This window comes from Bos taurus, chromosome 12, assembly GCF_002263795.3.
Source record: "Bos taurus isolate L1 Dominette 01449 registration number 42190680 breed Hereford chromosome 12, ARS-UCD2.0, whole genome shotgun sequence".
Lineage (NCBI taxonomy): Eukaryota > Metazoa > Chordata > Mammalia > Artiodactyla > Bovidae > Bos > Bos taurus.
In genome coordinates this window covers 27757584-27770207 of record NC_037339.1, presented here as the reverse complement: position 1 = coordinate 27770207, position 12624 = coordinate 27757584, and the positions used below count along the sequence as shown (strand labels likewise).

Sequence of the window (12624 nt, the reverse complement as noted above, 5' to 3'; positions counted from 1 at the left end):
TCATATTGTTCGTGGCCTTTATTTAAGGTAACAGGCTTTGTCTTTTTCAATCTAGTTCAGCCACTTGTAGAACAAGTTATAGCTTCTCTGCGTCTCTGCTTTCTCATCTGTAAAACGGGGATAAATCTCTACCTCACAGGACTGTAGTATCGATTAAATAAGGTCATATTTATAAAGCATTTAGAACAGGGCCTGGGCACATGTAATTGTCAATTACAATGAGCGCTTTCAAATTAATTGATTACAGATAATTATACTTACCACTCTGACCCTCCTAGAAGAGGAAATACATTTTACTAGCTACTTTTGCTGAATTTGCTAGTTCTCATTCTTAGCTGGGTTTGGGCAATAGGGAACAATGGTTTGCATACACAGTTTCAGAAGGACAGCAAGAAATTAATATACAGCCAAAATCTGCTAATACCACTTAAGTTGAATTTCATTTTCATCATACCTTTCTCATTCTTAGCTGGATTTGGGCAGTAGGAAACAATGTTTTTCATACTATAATTACTTTCAGCAATAAGAAATTAATATACAGTGAATATCTGATAGGATCATTTTTAATATCCTAGGATTTATCTTAGTGTTTAGTTATAATTCAATAGATTTCTTGGAGTTTTGTGTAGCATTCACATGAAGAATGCAATTATTAGATAGAATTAAGAAATTACTAAGAATATTAAGGAATAATTAATTTCCTTTAAAAATCTCTCAAAAGGTTTAGGACCAATTTGCATCACCTCTAAATGAATGGGTGGAAGATGTGCTAACAGATTTCATATAGTCATTCTTTGTCAGTAGAAAGAATTTCATTATCTGTCAGTTCTCTCCTTTAACGTCAGTGCTTTCATCATCTGAGCAAAGAGAAATTTTGTAAAGCTAACAGTCTTATCTGTCTTCACCTTCACTGGTATCACAAATACTGTAGAAAGCTCAGTTCTGTTTTTTTTTCTTTTTCTTTCTCTATAAACTTTGCTTAAACATCTGTGAAACACTACATCCTCTCTGAAGAACTAATAAGAAAGTGTTCCGTCCTTGAGTCTGTGTATGTAGACAGTGACAATTATGTATTTCAGACTGATGTCATGGAGAATGTCACACTAGGTAGCATTTTGTAACCTTGTCAAATACATTCACATTCTATTTTTAGCATTCTTCTTTCAATAGTAAAGTTAGGATTCAGAAAATTTCAATATTTAATAAAGGAACATCATGTAGACTCCAACACTATGCCTGATTTGCTCCAATTAAAAAGGCAAGAATTGAGGAATATAGTGGTTATCAAAAGGATCAACTGAAGGAAGGCCACATGCAATAATAATAAGGACATTGAACTGAAATGCTGCCCAGCCTGAGTCTCATCCTGGCACTGCTGTTAAGAGCTATGCCATGTTAGGTCAGTCCCTTAACCTCACCAGTTTTCATTTGCTTCCTCATTTATGAAGTGAGAGAAACAGAACAGATATCCTCTTAAATCTCTCTTCTAAAATCATGCAATTTCAGGTAAATGTTTAATACCCAACATATGAACTCCTCCATTGCAATTAAAGGGTTTAATATAATACCATATTGCTTTTATTCCAGAAGTGAAACTAAGAAAAGTACTCACAAAGTTCACTTCTGTTTCAATTCCAACTAAGGCTCAGATAAATTGACTTAAAACAGTAGATCTTGTAGGAACACCTGCCACATTTGAGACTTAAGACAAACCAATCAGAAGAGGGAAAGTCCACAGATTTCCTGATCTAACCCTCTATTTCTTTTAATGTAAACAGCCAGATAAATCACTTAAAAACACCGGTTAGTGAACAAATCAACAGTAGTGCGGGTGGGGTGGGGTTAAGCACTAAATGTAAACAGTCAGAGGAAATTATGTAACCTTTATATATCTGAAAGGGCACAAAAAGTTCTTCCCAAATTGGATCGTTTATCATAAAGTCAGGGGTTTAGCAAATAGAGTAAATAGAGAGTTATGATGAAAGGCTAAGTATGACCCTCTTTAACTACCCACACATACTCTTTCAAGACACCTACTTATGTGCATAAATGAACCATTATTAGTTCTTATGTTAATCTAGTTGTCATTGAACTATAGTTACTCTGTCCTTATGTTTTGCACCAGGAATACTAAGTGTTTGACTCATGCCTTTGAAGCTGTTTCATAATTTAGAGTAAAAATGACCCCAGGAAGGCAATCTCTTATGCCTTCTTAAATGACCTTCTCTTGTCTGACCTTTTATTGTAAAATATCAAGTAACCCTTTGTTGGGATGCCCCACTAGTTACTCAATGGGGTTTTATGTAATCCTCTCAAATTTGAACCAACTAGAACAATCAGAATTTCCATTAAGCTACAGAGGGCACTAGATACCAGCAGTACACAACCAACATTACTCTATAGCCTTAAGACAATTGTGGTAGAAAGTTCTTGAACTGAAAATGAATCACGGAGCAGAAAGACCAGAATGCAAGTGAGTAAAAGAACTGGAATTGTTAATGGAACTATTGTTAGTAAAAAAAAAAAAAAAAAACAGTAAATGCAGTTCAGAAATAATAAAGAACCTATCACTCCTTTTTTCTTTGCCATGCTACAAATATTCATCAGCTTGTCGTATCAGTGATGCATCTGATCACAGTAGGACCAGCAGGAGTCAGGCTTCAGGGTACATTCTGAATTTTCATAAACATCCTTTCAGTTCAGTTCAGTCGCTCAGTCGTGTCCAACTCTTTGCGACCCCATGAATCGCAGCACGCCAGGCCTCCCTGTCCATCACCAACTCCCGGAGTTCACCCAGCCTCACGTCCATCGAGTCAGTGATGCCATCCAGCCATCTCATCCTCTGCTGTCCCCTTCTCCTCCTGCCCCCAATCCCTCCCAGCATCAGAGTCTTTTCCAATGAGTCAACTCTTCACATGAGGTGGCCAAAGTACTGGAGTTTCAGCTTTAGCATCATTCCCTCCAAAGAAATCCCAGGGCTGATCTCCTTCAGAATGGACTGGTTGGATCGCCTTGCAGTCCAAGGGACTCTCAAGAGTCTTCTCCAACACCACTGTTCAAAAGCATCAATTCTTCAGTGCTCAGCTTTCTTCATAGTCCAACTCTCACATCCATACATGACCACTGGAAAAACCATAGCCTTGACTAGATGGACCTTTGTTGGCAAAGTAATATCTCTGCTTTTCAATATGCTATCTTGAAGAATAAAGGTTGGTCATAACTTTTCTTTCAAGGAGTAAGCGTCTTTTAATTTCATGGCTGCAGTCACCATCTGCAGTGATTTTGGAGCCCTCTCAAAATAAAGTCTGACACTATTTCCACTGTTTCCCCGTCTATTTCCCATGAAGTGATGGGACCAGACGCCATGATCTTTGTTTCTGAATGTTGAGCTTTAAGCCAACTTTTTCAATTTCCTCTTTCACCTTCATCAAGAGGCTTTTGAGTTCCTCTTCACTTTCTGCCATAAGGGTGGTGTCATCTGCATATCTGAGGTTATTGATATTTCTCCCGGCAATCTTGATTCCAGCTTGTGCTTCTTCCAGCCCAGCATTTCTCATGATGTACTTTGCATAGAAGTTAAATGAGCAGGGTGACAATATACAGCCTTGACGTACTCCTTTTCCTATTTGGAACCAGTCTGTTGTTCCATGTCCAGTTCTAACTGTTGCTTCCTGACCTGCATACAAATTTCTCAAGAGGCAGGTCAGGTGGTCTGGTATTCCCATCTCTTTTAGAATTTTCCACAGTTTGTTGTGATCCATGCAGTCAAAGGCTTTGGCATAGTCAATAAAGCAGAAATAAATGTTTTTCTGGAATTCTCTTGCTTTTTTCGATGATCCAGCTGATGTTGGCAATTTGCTCTCTGGTTCCTCTGCCTTTTCTAAAACCAGCTTGAACATCTGGAAGTTCACGGTTCATGTATTGCTGAAGTCTGGCTTGGAGAATTTTGAGCATTACTTTAATAGCGTTTGAGATGAGTGCAATTGTGCGGTAGTTTGAACATTCTTTGGCATTGCCTGTCTTTGGGATTGGAATGAAAACTGACCTTTTCCAGTCCTGTGGCCACTGCTGAGTTTTCCAAATTTGTTGGCATATTGAGTGCAGCACTTGCACAGCATCATCTTTCAGGATTTGAAATAGCTCAACTGGAATTCTATCACCTCCACTAGCTTTGTTCGTAGTGATGCTTTCTAAGGCCCACTTGACTTCGCATTCCAGGATATCTGGCTCTAGGTGAGTGATCATACCATCGTGATTATCTGGGTTGTGAAGATCTTTATTGTACAGTTCTTCTGTGTATTCTTGCCACCTCTTCTTAACATCTTCTGCTTCTGTTAGGTCCATATATTTTCTGTCCTTTATCGAGCCCATCTTTGCATAAAATGTTCCCTTGGTATCTCTAATTTTCTTGAAGAGATCTCTAGTCTTTCCCATTCTGTTGTTTTCCTCTATTTCTTTGCATTGATCACTGAGGAAGGCTTTCTTATCTCTTCTTGCTATTCTTTGGAACTCTGCATTTAGATGCTTATATCTTTCCTTTTCTCCTTTGCTTTTTGCTTCTCTTCTTTTCACAGCTATTTGTAAGGCCTCCCCAGACAGCCATTTTGCTTTTTTTGCATTTCTTTTCCATGGAGATGGTCTTGATCCCTGTCTCCTGTACAATGTCATGAACCTCAATCCATAGTTCATCAGGCACTCTATCAGATCCAGTCCCTTAAAACTATTTACTTCCCTGAAAATTCACTTTTTCGAGTAACATTCTAATTCCCAAATGTCTTTGATCATGGGACAGCTCCTACCCAAAGACAGGAGTTGAAACTTTCATATGACTGTCTCACAACTAATTTCTCATCTGTTTCCTGTCATACAACACTAATTAATTTTCAAAGCCTCCCAATGGAGGTGTCAAAATTCTAAATTTAAGGACAATAATGGGAAATTTTCAGAACATAAAGCTTTGTTTATATACTCTAGTAGAGTTCAAACCTGAAAATGTTCACAATTTGAAGTTCATCAATCTCATTGGATTCATCCCAAATGATTTTAAAGCAAAGTCAATTTATACTTAGTTTCATTTTATCATAAACTTAAGGGCAGTGATACATCATTAATTAAGCATCATTTATGAGTAAGTTTAAAAATATGAATATTTATCAAACACCCTTTGAAGATACTGTAGAAGGGATATAAAAATAGTTCACACTATCAACAGAGTGAAAAGACAATCTGTGGAATAGGAAAAATATTTGCAAATTGTGTATCTGATAAGAAGTTAATATCCAGACTATATAAAGAACTCTTATGACTCAACAACAAAAACAAAAACCAAACTTGGTTTGAAAATGAGTGTGTGCATGCTAAGTCACTTCAGTCTTGTCTGACTCCTTGCAACCCTATGAACTGTAGCCTGCCAGGCTACTCTGTCCATGGGATTCTCCAGGCAAGAATACTGGAATGGGTTGCCATGGCCTTCTCCAAGGAATCTTTCTGATGCAAGGATCAAACCCACGTCTCTTACGTTGGCAGGCAGGTTCTTCATCAATTGTGCTACCTGGGAAGCCCCAAAAAATGCCCAAAGGACTTAAATAGACATTTTTTCAAAAATATACACCAGTGGTGAATAAGCATATGAAAAGATGCTCAACAATCATTAGGGAAATGCATATTGAAACCACAATTTCATACCATCCCATTAGAATGGCTATTATTAGAAACAAAACCCAGGGGCCTCCCCGGTGGTCAAATGGTTAAGAATCTGTCTGCCAATGCAGAAGACACAGGTTCAATCCCTGGTCCAGGAAGATCCCACGTACCACAGAGCAGCTAAGCGTCTGCATCACTACTAGCCCATGCACCTCCACTACTGAAGCTAGTATGCCTAGAGCCCATTATCCTCAACAAGAGAAGCCCCTGCTGTGGCAACTAGATGAAAGCTGGAATGCAGCAATGAAGACCCAGCACAGCCAAAATTAAATCAAATAAATAAATAAATCTTAAAAAAAAATAAAGCAACAAAATCCTGGAAATAACTAGTACTGGCAAGCATATGGAGAACCTGGAATCTTTGTGCAGTCCTGGGGGGGAAATAAAATGGAATGGCTGCTATGGAAATCAGTATAAAACTTTCTCAAAAAAATTAAAATTAAGAAATGAATTACCATAGCAATTTTACTTCTGGGTATATGCTCCAAGGAATTAAAAGCAGGGACTTAAACCGACATTTGTACACCCATGCTCATCGCCGCATTATGCACAATGACTAAAAAGTGGAAGTAACTCAAGTGTCTATCATTCAATGAACCGGCAAACAAGATGCAGTCTGCACATACAATGGGATACTATCCAGCCTTAAAATAAAGGGAATTCTGGCACATCCTACAATGCAGACAAACCTTACAGAAACTGTGCTGAGTGAAATAAGCCAGAAACAAATGGACAAATACTGTATGATTCCACTTATATGAGGTACTCAGAGTTGTCAGATTCAGAGACATAAAAGAGTGGTGGTTGCCAGAGTTTTAGGGGAGAAGGGAATGAGAGGTTAATGTTTAATGGGTATGAGTTTCAGTTTGGGACTATAAAAAAGTCCTGGAGACAGATAGTAGTGGTGGTCGCACAGCAATGTGAATGCACTCAAATTCCACAGAACTGTGCACCAAAAATGGCTGAAATTTTATGTCACCATTTTTTAAATTGAAGTATATTCAATTTATAATGTTGTGTTAGTTTCAAGGGTACAGTAAAGTGATTCAGTTATACATTTATATTAATATTTTTAATTGTTTTCCATTATAGGTTATAATAAGATATTGAATATAATCCCCTGTGCTATACTGTAGGTCCTTGTGTGAATATTTTACCACAATAAAAAAATAAATGGTTTGTACCCATATTGAGCTTACAATATAAGTGAGGAAAGGAGTGTGCATATAAAATTAATATCTGAATACCTTTAATATAATGTAAATGAAATAATAAGACAGTAGAAATTAAATACTATGGTGTTCAGAGAATGCAAAGACAGCAGTTGTTTCAGGAAAGTTTTATGGAGTATATAGTGGTTGAGGTTAACCTTTGAAAGATTAATACAATTTCATTGAGTGGAGAAGGTGGGAGCCGGTAGTCTACAAAAAGAGACCAGTATAAACTAGGTATGGAAGCCAAAATCTTGGGGTGTGGTTTTAAAACTGTGATTCTTCCCAGTTAGATTAAAGGGCAGAGTAGTGCTTCTCAAACCTTACTGTGTACACAGATCACTTGGGAATCTTGCTAAAATGTAGATTCTGATTTTACAAATCTAAAGGTAGGGTCCAAAATTCTTCATTTCTAATAAGCTCCCAGGAGATACCAATGCTGATTTGGGTAGCTCAGGTCTTGAGTATATATGCCTAAAATGTAGATCAGTCCAAAGCTGAAGACTTGGAAAATTAAAAGTCTGTTTCTGTACTTCAGAGTTAATAGAAAACCAATGAAACTCTTCTGGGTAGGGAAGTCCTATTACTGGAGCTGTTTCTTAGGAAGATTAATCTGTCAGCAATGTGTAGTGGGGCTAGAACGGGTAAAGACAGACACTGGGGAGACAGGTTAGAGGTCCATGAGAACTATCAGTATTAATGACTACTAAGAGGGCTTCCCAGGTGGTGCAGAGGTAAAGAATCCACCTGCCAGTGCAAAAGACTCAAGGGACATGGGTTTGATCCCTGCATTAGGAAGATCCCCTGGAGTAGGAAATGTCAATCCATTCCCATATGCTGCCTGGAAAATTCCATGGGCAGAGGAGCCTGGCAGGCTACAATCCAGGGGGGTCGCAAAGAGTCAGACATGACAGCACAAAACAGTAAGAGGCTATTAGTAGTAACCAGGCTAGATGTGGTGAAGCCTGAAACAGGCAAGTGGGAGTGAAGGTGCCAAGGGTGAGACATGGTGAGGGGACAGTGCAAAGGCAGATGTGTGACCTGGTGTCTGACATGCAAAGGGATATATGAGGAGGGAAAGTTTTAAAGTACCAATGGCTACAGTAAGCATACAATCAGGTTTCCCCAAGACATTCCAACTTTATGCCTGTCATCCCAGAAAAATTATTAATAGTGGCCACTTCCGCCCTAAAAATGCCCTGAAAGTGAAAGTTGCTCAGTCGTGTCTGACTTTTTGCCACCCATGGACTGTATAGTCCATGGGATTCTCCAGGCCAGAATACTGGAATGGGTAGCCTTTCCCTTCTCCAGGGGATCTTCCCAACCCACAGATTGAACCCAGGTCTCCTGCATTGCAGACAGATTCTTTACCAGCTGAGCCACTAGGGAAGCCCCTCAAGTGCCCTATATTGGGTAATAAATAGTATAACCACCATAGCATTATGTTCAGGTGACTAACAGGATGTAAAGGAGAGTTAGGCTGGTTTGTAGCGGGTAGAAATTGGGTGATAGTCATTCACTTATTCAATGTTTACCCAATGTCAACTATGTGCCAGGCATTGATCTAAGTGCTGAGGATACTTGAGTTTAAGTAAAAATGATAACACCCACAAGGTCTGTCCTTGTGGAGTTTATGATCTTGTGGAGACCAACACAACCCAGAGGTGGGGGAGGGAAAGAGCAAGCTAAAGGTGCCCCCAAGACTTACACCAGGGGTAGTATCAAGCATCAAGAAAGAGGGGTTAGAATTTGAAAGGGAGGTAGATGCAGGTTTAGATATAGATATGGAAATTTATGGAGGGATGAAACTTTGAGAGTAAGTGGGATGCCTCCCTGAAAATAGACTTGAGGAGAAAGAAGAGACTGTGGATAATGCCTACACTGAGAGGATAGACAGAAGAGTCCATGAGCCCATGGAGAAGCATTCAGAGAGGTAAAAGAATTTCCAGGTATAACAGAAGCTAGGGAGGTAGGGAGGTCAAGGGCCCTCTGGGTAACAATACCACAAGTTCTGAGAAGTCAAGGAGACAAGGTCTGAGAAAGGTGGGGAAGGGGGAGGGTCTGCTTTGGGAAAGAAAGCACTATGCCCTGGGAGGCAATCCATGAGATGCTACATGATATTCTGCATATGAGAAAGAGCAGTATGGAGAGTCTTAAAGTGCCAATTTATTCTTAGATGATAATTTGTTGATATAATATACGTATTTCTCACTGCCATTTTTTATTGTTAATAAAAACCTTCTTGTAGTTGTTGTTTCTGAAAGTTTGGAACAAGATAAAGCAAAGCTCCAAGCATCTCACTTCTCATCAATAACTAGGGCATAATTTTTCTCACAAGATTACTCTGAGAATGGATTATAAATGGCACTTACATGCTTTAAAATTTTAAAGTAGCAAACAAGAGGCATATTCTAGTAAAAAATTCAATTTTACTTTATATCTTTTTTCTTATATGAAGGGACATTTGGGAAGAAAGATTGAAAGTAGTAAGAGGTATGTGTGTGAACCTAAGGATACTGAATGAAAAATACTGAGCTTTCTCTGAGAGGTAAAAGCTAATTTATCTATCCAGAATTGTCAGTACTAAGACCATGCCTAATAATCCCAGTAGTTTTGGACTGTATAGTCCACAGAGTCCTTGCAAAGGGTCGGACAGGACTGAGCGACTTTCACTTTCACTTTCACCTGACCTCTTAAGGTACACTCCCCTCCACCTCACTCCACCCTGCCTGCTGCTGCTGCTGCTAAGTTGCTCCAGTCGTGTCTGACTCTGTGCGACCCCACAGACGGCAGCCCACCAGGCTCCCCGGCCCCTGGGAGCAACACATCACAAATACAGTACTTGAAGAGGATGAGAATACATTCTATTTGTGATACTTTTAAGGAAGATGCTACAATATTCCTGGATAATTTCTATCAGAATTGAAAAAAACTACACTTATCTTTTTAGCTTTCTCCTTGTCCTATGCACAGTGGTTGGACTGGGACAGAAGAAAATAGAAATTGATTGAATGAGTAAATTAGTAATGACACATCTAAAAGCCAAATGAATAAAGAACTGTTATTAAACCATTCCCAATAGCGAATACAATTCTGGTAGGAATGTGTGGTAACTTCTCAGTGGCTCAATGACTACTTTTATAGCTCTGGATCAATGCTGGGGGTGGTTATTATTTGTTGAGTGAAGCAACTGAGTGAAGCTTTATTTTGATTGGTGGGGCGGTGGGTTACTTAGTGTCTGGCGGTACATCCCTGGGGGTGTTTGGACTTTCCTTGGCTATCCTACTTATAGTTCATGGAGTAGATTCCCCAGGGAAGAGAATGGTTACACTTAAAATTCAGGATGCAGGCAGGCATGGGTTAGCACAGCATTCCAAACCCTCTCCGCTCTGGCTCAGACTTTCAGGTTTGGCTTTGACTCCCAGGACCAGCCTGAGCCTCCACTGCTGCCACGCTGAGCTCATTACTCCAAACATACCAAATGCATTCCAAACTCTGCCCATTCTCCTTCCTGACACGTAAGTAAATCTTACCTTCTGAGGTCAACCTAAAGCTCTAAATCCTCTACTATAATTTTACCCCCTGCTCTGGTTCTCAAGGAATAATTCCATTCTCTGAAACCTGTGTTTATTATTAGATACACACATTTGACACTTAGTAATATGCTATGTCAATTGTCATTTACTTGCACCATCACCCAGATGAAATATAAAACTAGATCAGTCTTCCTTATAGAGTACCCACGAGAATCGAATAAGACAACACATATTTAAAGCATCTTGTAAAGTAGCCCAAATTAAAAATATGCCCCAGAGAATTCCCTGGAAGTCCAGTGGTTAGTGCTTCCACTGTGGAAGAGAAAACTGGGCTGGACCCAGATGGTGAATGGCCTTATAGGCTCAGCTCAGAACTGTAGACGTAATTGCAAAAGCAGTGAATTGGCAATAAATTCTAGGACCAAAAATATAATGACTTTTTCCTAATTTTAGATCACCTACATGAGAATATAGGAATATTAGGTTCTGAGGAATGTGTAGTGTTTCTAGAGAGAAAAAAAGGTCTCTTCCAATGAAATGTTTGGGTGATAATAAGTACTATGTTACCTCACAATAATTTTACAATTTACATTAATACAAATTTATTACACATAGGATGCCTACTTAACTTTGTCTAATCTGCTGCTGCTGCTGCTAAGTCGCTTCAGTCGTGTCCGACTCTGTGCGACCCCATAGACGGCAACCCACCAGGCTCCGCCATCCCTGGGATTCTCCAGGCAAGAAGCTTTTGTTAATCACGGAACTCTTTTGATTCTTGTTCCCATAGAACACCTATGAAACACCTCATGTGAACGTGAACGTGAAGTCGCTCAGTTGTGTCCGACTCTTTGCGACCCCATGGGCTGTAGCCTACCAGGCTCCTCTGTCCATGGGATTTTCCAGGCAACAGTACTGGAGTGGATTGCCATTTCCTTCTCCAAGGGATCTTCCCAACCCAGGGATTGAACCCAAGTCTCCCGCATCGCAGACAGACGCTTTACCGTCTGAGCCACCAGGGAAGTCTAAACACCTCACAGTTGACCTATACTCAATAAAGATGGGCCCCAGCAGTGGCTGTATGTGTACAGGATACATATCCCTTTTTCAGAGAAGCATTCATGAGAGAACTCTCAGAATTTTAGAAATCATAATTCCTCAATTATTCAATATTAAGACTCTCTTTTAAAATTTTCTCAAACATTTTCAACATTATTTTTATGGAATATAAGTAATTTATTTCTGGATATGGTTTTACCTAATGATACATCAAGGTCAAAGTAGGGGACACAGCTGTCCTCTCTCGGGTTTATCCTATTTCCTATACAGAGACACCTGGCTTGTCTATGACTACAGAGGATTGTAGCAATCACGTCGAATTCTGTAAGTGTGCAGACTTTCCCAGCCCCCATGCAAGTGCAGAGACCAGGCTGCGCTGCAGGATCATAAATGTAGCAGGCTATACTTTATGGGCACTAAACCATGTGGAATACAAGTGCCCTTAGCAGAGTTATCTGAAGTTCTAGGTTCTCTTGGGTAACTGTAGGTCATTTACCCTAAATTTTAATTTTTATTTCTTCTGAGAAAATCAAATTTCAAGTTAAACTCATCCAGATACAGAAATTGTGCCCTCGCTCCCTGGGCCTTCACAGAGCTGTCTCCTACCCCTTCCCAACTACCTCTCTTTCACCTCCTCTCTCCCCACAGGCAACTCCTATTATGGCTTCAGCTGAAATGTCACCTTTCCTACCACCCTCTCCAGACTGTTAACTCTTGGAATACTATTTATCTTTTCATACTTTGCATTGACACAAGCTCTAAGTGTATAAATTGGCTACAACCTAGACCTCATTTTTAGAATTTAGGCTGGCTTAGATTTCATATTCGGAGAAGGCAATGGCACCTCACTCCAGTACTCTTGATGGGAAAATCCCATGAACCGAGGAGCCTGGTAGGCTGCAGTCCATGGGATCGCTAAGAGTCGGACATGATCGAGCAACTTCACTTTCACTCTTCACTTTCATGCATTGGAGAAGGAAATGGCAACCCACTCCAGTGTTCTTGCCTGGAGAATCCCAGGGATGGGGGAGCCTGGTGGGCTGCCATCTATGGGGTCGCACAGAGTTGGACACGACTGAACCGACTTAGCAGCAGCAGCAGCAGATTTCATATTATAC

At 39.9% G+C, this 12624-nt stretch overlaps 1 protein-coding gene across 4 annotated transcripts in view; it reads right to left on the bottom strand.

The window, feature by feature from the left end:
- The window catches only part of STARD13 (StAR related lipid transfer domain containing 13), a 493326-nt gene that overhangs the window by 243204 nt on the left and 237498 nt on the right, over positions 1–12624 (bottom strand). The window lies entirely within an intron of this gene.